Genomic DNA, 6,740 nt, shown 5'->3' with positions numbered 1-6,740 from the left:
CTGGGTGGTTGCTAGGCAGTTGCTAGGGTGTTCTAGGGTATTTTGAGTGGTTGCTATGGTGTTGCTAGGGTGATTTAAGGTATTTTGGGTGGTTGCCAGGGGTGTTCTGGGTGGTAGCTAGGCAGTTGCTAGGGTGTTCTGGGTGGTTGCTATGGTGTTGCTAGGGTGTTCTAGGCTTTTTTGGGTGGTTGCTATGGTGCTGCTAGGATGTTTTAAGGCATTTTGGGGGTTGCTAGGGTGTTCTGGGTGGTTGCTATGGTGTTGCTAGGGTGTTCTAGGGTATTTTGGTTGGTTGCTATGGTGTTGCTAGGGTGATTTAAGGTATTTTGGGTGGTTGCTAGGGTGTTCTGGGTGGTTGCTAGGCAGTTGCTATGGTCTTCTGGGGGTTGCTTTGCAGTTGCTAGGGTGCTCTAGCGCATTTTCGGTGGTTGCTATGGTGTTGCTAGGGTGTTTTAAGGTATTTTGGGCGGTTGTTAGGGTGTTCTGGGTGGTTGCTAGGCAGTTGCTAGGGTGTTCTGGTGGTTGCTAGGGTGTTCTAGGGTATTTTGGGTGGTTGCTATGGTGTTGCTAGGGTGATTTAAGGTATTTTGGGTGGTTGCTAGGGTGTTCTGGGTGGTTGCTAGGCAGTTGCTAGGGTGTTCTGGGGGTTGCTAGGCAGTTGCTAGGGTGTTCTAGGGTATTTTGGGTGGTTGCTGTGGTGTTGCTAGGGTGTTTTAAGGTATTTTGGGTGGTTGTTAGGATGTTCTGGGTGGTTGCTGGGTGGTTGCTAGGCAGTTGCTAGGGTGTTCTATTGCATTTTGGGTGGTTGCTATGGTGTTGCTAGGGTGTTTTAATGTATTTTGGTTGGTTGCTAGGGTGTTCTGGGTGGTTGCTATGGTGTTGCTAGGGTGTTCTACGCTATTTAGGATGGTTGCTAGGGTGTTGTTAGGGTGTTTTAAGGTATTTTGGGTGGTTGCTAGGGTGTTATGGGTGGTTGCTATGGTGAACTATTTATGAATTTAAAAGTTCATAAGTGTATGAATTTATGAAAATTCATAAGTGTATGAATTCATGAGTTTATAAGTTTATGAGTTTATGTGTACGAGTTTATGAGTTTACAGTTTATAAGTTTAAATGAGTAAGAGTTCAGAATTTATTAATTTATGAGTTTGAGTTCATAAGTGTATGAATTCATGAGTTTATAAGTGTACGAGTTTATGAGTTTAGAGTTTATAAGTTTAAATGAGTAAGAGTTCATGAGTTTATAAGTGTATGAGTTTATAAGTGTACGAGTTTATGAGTTTAGAGTTTATAAGTTTAAATGAGTCTAAGAGTTCAAGTTTAGAGTTTATTAATTTATTATGAGTTTAATAGTTTAAGTGTAGATAGAAAAGTGTCATAGATAGATTAGTTTATTAGTTTAAATGAGTCTCAATGGCTCATAGTATATAGAATGGCAGTTTGATTCAGTCTAGGGCTTCAAGGAGTTTAGATTTGAATTTTTGACAGTTGGCCAGTTTGAAAATCTGAACATTCCGCAATGTAAAGTCAATGGGAGTTTTTTCCGAGTTTGATCGTCATTTTTAGGAAAACCGTAAGTCCGATCAGTTAGAAAAGATATAGCACACTAAGTCAGAACAGTCTGAGTGTCTGAGCCGAGTTTGGAGTTTGTAGAGTTAAAGCTCTAGGAGGAGTTAGAGTCAAAAATGTTAGTGGTAATAAAAAGAATAATAACTAGAAAAAGTTCGTCGAGACAAACTTTAAGTTGGCTTGTGAAAGTTTGGACCAGAAAGTTTAAAGAAGTTTAAAGTAGTTTGAAGTTTAAATTAGTTTGAATTTTAAAGTAGTTTGAAGTTTTGACCAGAAAGTTTGAAGAAGTTTAAAGTAGTTTGAAGTTTAAATTAGTTTGAATTTTAAAGTAGTTTGAAGTTTAAATTATTTTAAAGTTTAAATTAGTTTAAAGTTTAAAATAGTTTAAAGTAGTTTAACTTAGTTTAAAGTTTTAAATAGTTTAAAGTTTAAAGTAGTTTAAAGTAATTTAAGGTTGCTAGGGTGTTTCTAGTGGGCTGCCAAGGTGTTCTGGTGGTTGCTGGGTGGTTGGTAAGGCATTTTGGGTGGTTGCTAGGGTGTTCTAGGTGGTTGCTAGGCAGTTGCTAGGGTGTTGTAAGGTATTTTGGGTGGTTGCTATGGTGTTGCTATGGTGTTCTAGAGTATTTTGCTTGGTTGCTAGGGTGTTGCTAGGGTGTTTTAAGGTATTTTAGGTGGTTGCTAGGGCATTCTGAGAGGTTGCTAGGCAGTTGCTAGGGTGTTCTGGGGGTTGCTATGGTGTTCCTAGTGTGCTTAAGGCTATTTTGGGTGGTTGCTAGGCTGTTGCTAGGGTGTTTTAAGGTATTTTGGGTGGTTGCTAGGGTGTTCTGGGTGGTTGCTATGGTGTTGCTATGGTGTTCTAGGCTATTTTGGGTGGTTGCTATGGTGTTGCTAGGGTGTTTTGAGGTATTTTGGGTGGTTGCTAGGGTGTTCTGGGTGGTTGCCAGGCAGTTGCTAGGGTGTTCTGGGTGGTTGCTATGGTGTTGCTAGGGTGTTTTAAGTTGTTCTGGGTAGTTGCTAGGCAGTTGCTAGGGTGTTCTGGGTAGTTGCTAGGCGGTTGCTAGGGTGTTCTAGATGGTTGCTTGGGTGTTCTATGGTGTTCTTGGTGGTTGCTATGGTGTTGCTATGGTGTTCTAGGCTATTTTGGGTGGTTGCTATGGTGTTGCTAGGGTGTTTTAAGGTATTTTGGGTCGTTGCTAGGCAGTTGCTATGGTGTTTTGGGTGGTTGCTATGGTGTTGCTAGGGTGTTCTATGGTAGTTTGTGTGGTTGCTATGGTGTTGTAAGGTATTTTGGGTGGTTGCTAGGCAGTTGCTAGGGTGTTCTGGATGGTTGCTAGGGTGTTCTGTGTGGTTGCTAGGCGATTGCTAGGGTGTTCTGGGTGGTTGCTATGGTTTTGCTAGGGTGTTTTAATGTGTTCTGGGTGGTTGCTAGGGTGTTTTGGGTGGTTGCTAGGCAGTTGCTAGGGTGTTCTGGGTGGTTACTATGGTGTTGCTAGGGTGTTGTAAGGTATTTTGGGTGGTTGCTAGGGTGTTCTGGGTGGTTGCTATGGTGAACTATTTATGAATTTAAAAGTTCAAAAGTGTATGAATTTAGGAAAATTCACAATTGTATAAATTCATGAGTTCATAAGTTCAAATTCATGAAAAAGATTAGTTAGAAAGAAAGAACAGTTAGAAAGTATGAAAGATTAGTTAGAAAGAAATAAAGATTAGTTAGAAAGAAAGAAAGATAGAGAGGTTAGAAAGAAAGATTAGGTAGAAAGAAAGAAAGAAAGAAAGAAAGAAAGAAAGAAAGAAAGAAAGAAAGAAAGAAAGAAAGAAAGAAAGAAAGAAAGAAGGATTAGTTAGAAAGAAAGAAAGATGGATAAGTTAGAAAAAAAAGAAAGATGGATAAGTTAGAAAGAAAGGAAGATGGATAAGTTAGAAAGAAAGAAAAATGGATTAGTTAGATTAATTAGAAAGAAAAAGAAAGAAAGTTTAGTTAGAATGAAAGAAAGAATAGTTAGAAAGAAAGAAAGATTATTTAGAAAGAAAAAAGAAAGAAAGATAAGTTAGAAAGAATTAGAAACATTGATTAGTTAGAAAGAAGGAAAGATAGATTAGTTAGAAAGAAAGGAAGAAAGAGATTAGTTAGAAAGAAAGAAAGAAAGATTAGTTAGAATGAAAGATAGATCAGTTAGAAAGAAAGATTAGTTAGAAAGAAAGATTAGTTAGAAAGAACGATAGATTAGTTAGGGAGAAAGAAAGATATATTAGTTAGTTAGAAAGAAAGAAAGATTAGTTTGAAAGAAAAAAAGATAGATTAGTTAGAAAGAAAGATAGATTAGTTAGAAAGAAAGATAGATTAGTTAGAAAGAAAGATAGATCAGTTAGAAAGAAAGATTAGTTAGAAAGAAAGATTAGTTAGAAAGAACGATAGATTAGTTAGAAAGAAAGAAAGATTAGTTAGTTAGAAAGAAAGAAAGATTAGTTTGAAAGAAAGAAAGATAGATTAGTTATAAAGAAAGATAGATTAGTTAGAAAGAACCATAGATTAGTTAGTTAGAAAGAAAGAAAGATTAGTTTGAAAGAAAGAAAGATAGATTAGTTAGAAAGAAAGATAGATTAGTTAGAAAGAAAAAAGATGGATTAGTTAGATTATTTAGAAAGAAAGAAAGATAGATAGATTAGTTAGAAAGAAAGATTAGTTAGAAAGAAAAAATAAATATTAGCTAGAAAGAAAGATAGATTAGTTAGAAAGAAAGAAAGAAAGATATATTCATTAGAAAGAAAAAATGATAGATTATTTAGAAAGAAAAAAGATAGATTAGGTAGAAAGAAAGAAAGATTAGTAAGAAAGAAAGAAAAACATTAGTTAGAAAGAAAGATAGATTATTTAGAAAGAAAGAAAGATAGATTAGTTAGAAAGAAAGATTAGTTAGAAAGAAAAAAAGATAGATTAGTTAGAAAGAAAAAAGATAGATTAGTTAGAAAGAAAGAAAGATAGATTATTTAGAAAGAAAGAAAGAAAAATAGATTAGTTATAAAGAAAGAAAGACATTTTAGTTAGAAAGAAAGATAAATAAGTTAGAAAGAAAGATTAGTTAGAAAGAAAGAAAGATAGATCAGTTAGAAAGAAAGAAAGATAGATTAGCTAGCAAGAAAGAAAGAAAGGTAGATTAGTTAGAAAGAAAGAAAGAAAGAAAGAAAGAAAGAAAGAAAGAAAGAAAGAAAGAAAGATAGATTAGTTAGAAAGAAAGAAAGATAGATTAGTCAGAAAGAAAGAAAGATAGATTAGTTAGAAAGAAAGAAAGATAGATTAGTTAGAAAGAAAAAAAGATAGATTAGTTAGAAAGAAAAAAGATTAGTTAGAAAGAAAAAAGATTAGTTAGAAAGAAAGAAAGATTACTTAGAAAGAAAAAAGATAGATTAGTTAGAAAGAAAGAAAGACTAGTTAGAAGGAAAGAAAGAGATTTGTTAGAAAGAAAGAAAGATTAGTTAGAAAGAAAGGAAGAAAGATTAGTTAGAAAGAAAGATAGATTATTAGATAGATAGATAGATAGATAGATAGATAGATAGATAGATAGATAGATAGATAGATAGATAGATAGATAGATAGATAGATAGATAGATAGATAGATAGATAGATAAGTTCATTAGTACATATAGAATGGTAGTTTAATTGAGTCTAGGTTTCAAGGAGTTTAGATTTGAGTTTATTTGTTGTGCACTACTGGGCCACCGTAGTCTTGGCTCAATTTGAACTGTTGCAATGAAAGTCAATGGGATTTTTATGAGTTTTAATATTAATATTTAAGAAAACCGTAAGTCCGATCAGTTAGAAAAGATATAGCAACTCGAGTCAGAACAGTTTGAGTGTTCACAGCGAGTTTGGAGTATGTGGACTTAAAGCTCTAGTAGGAGTTAGAGTCAGAAATTTTACCGCTCAGAAGAATAATAATAACTAGAATGTACATTTCCAGAAGAAAATGTGAAGTGGTGCTTGCAGTGGCAAAACTCGGCACTCGGTTGCTAGGGTGTTGTGGGTGGTTGCTCGGGCGTTGCTAGGGTGTTATGGGTGGTTGCTAGGTGGTTGCTAGGGTGTTCTTGGTGGTTGCTAGGCGGTTGCTAGGGTATTCTGGGTGGTTAGGGCATTAATAGGTGGTTGCTAGGGTGTTCTGGGTGGTTGCTATGGTGTTGCTAGGCAGTTGCTCGGGTATTCAGGGTGGTTGCTATGGTGTTGCTAGGCGGTTGCTAGGGTGATGCTAGGTGGTTGCTAGGGTGTTCTTGGTGGTTGCTAGGCGGTTGCTAGGGTATTCTGGGTGGTTGTTAGGGCGTTGCTGGGGGTTTATTGGTGGTTGCTATGGTGTTGCTAGGGTATTCTGAGTGGTTGCTAAGGTATTCTGGGTGGTTGCTAGGGTGTTGCTAGGGTGTTATGGGTGGTTGCTCTGGTGTTGCTAGGCGGTTGCTAGGGTGTTCTGGTTGGTTGTTAGGCGGTTGCTAGGGTATTCAGGGTGGTTGCTATGGTGTTGCTATGCGGTTGCTATAGTATTCTGGGTGGTTGCTAAGGTGTTTTGGGTGGTTGCTAGGGTGTTCTGGGTGGTTGCTAGGGGGTTGCTAGGGTGTTCTGGTTGGTTGCTAGGCGGTTGCTAGGGTGTTCTGGGTGGTTGCTAGGCGGTTGCTAGGGTGTTCTGGGTGGTTGGTAGGGTGTTGCTAGGTGGTTGCTAGGGTGTTCTGAGTGGTTGCTAGGGTGTTGCTAGGTGGTTGCTAGGGTATTCTGGGTGGTTGCTAGGGTGTTGCTAGGCGGTTGATATGGTGTTCTGGGTGGTTGCTAGGGTGTTGCTAGGCGGTTGCTAGGGTATTCTGGGTGGTTGCTATGGTGTTGCTAGGCGGTTGCTAGGGTGTTTTGGGGGGTTGCTAGGGTGTTTTAGGTGGTTGCTATGGTATTCTGGATGGTTGCTATGGTGTTACTAGGTGGTTGGTAGTGTTCACATTTGGTTACTATAGAGTTTTTATAATGTTAATGGCATGATTTAGCACTTAGCTAATCAATATTAGCATGTAGCTATTCACAGCTAGCATGTTTAGCATGTTGAAAGTCCTGTGTGCTAGCATTAGTCAAAAGACCCAAACCCCATCTCTATACGATGTTCTGATGCAGAGATGTAGGTCTTGCAAAATGGTTGCTAGGGTAC

At 37.4% G+C, this 6,740-nt stretch overlaps 2 long non-coding RNA genes across 2 annotated transcripts in view; both read left to right on the top strand.

Moving 5' to 3' along the window:
• LOC143714609 (uncharacterized) overlaps positions 1-3,478 on the top strand; it is a 9,244-nt gene extending 5,766 nt beyond the window's left edge. The window contains exon 2 of the long non-coding RNA XR_013195568.1: positions 3,280-3,478. This is a non-coding gene — a long non-coding RNA (uncharacterized LOC143714609). The remainder of the gene's footprint in view (positions 1-3,279) is intronic.
• Positions 1-4,700, top strand: part of LOC143714605 (uncharacterized) — a 35,534-nt gene extending 30,834 nt beyond the window's left edge. The window contains exon 3 of the long non-coding RNA XR_013195565.1: positions 4,662-4,700. This is a non-coding gene — a long non-coding RNA (uncharacterized LOC143714605). The remainder of the gene's footprint in view (positions 1-4,661) is intronic.
• The last annotated feature ends 2,040 nt before the right edge of the window (positions 4,701-6,740 follow it).

Source organism: Siphateles boraxobius, unplaced genomic scaffold, assembly GCF_051911475.1.
Source record: "Siphateles boraxobius isolate OS27281-9 unplaced genomic scaffold, OSU_SipBor_1 55, whole genome shotgun sequence".
Classification (NCBI taxonomy): domain Eukaryota; kingdom Metazoa; phylum Chordata; class Actinopteri; order Cypriniformes; family Leuciscidae; genus Siphateles; species Siphateles boraxobius.
Note: the sequence above shows the minus strand (reverse complement) of the source record. Positions and strands in the feature narration are given on the sequence as shown.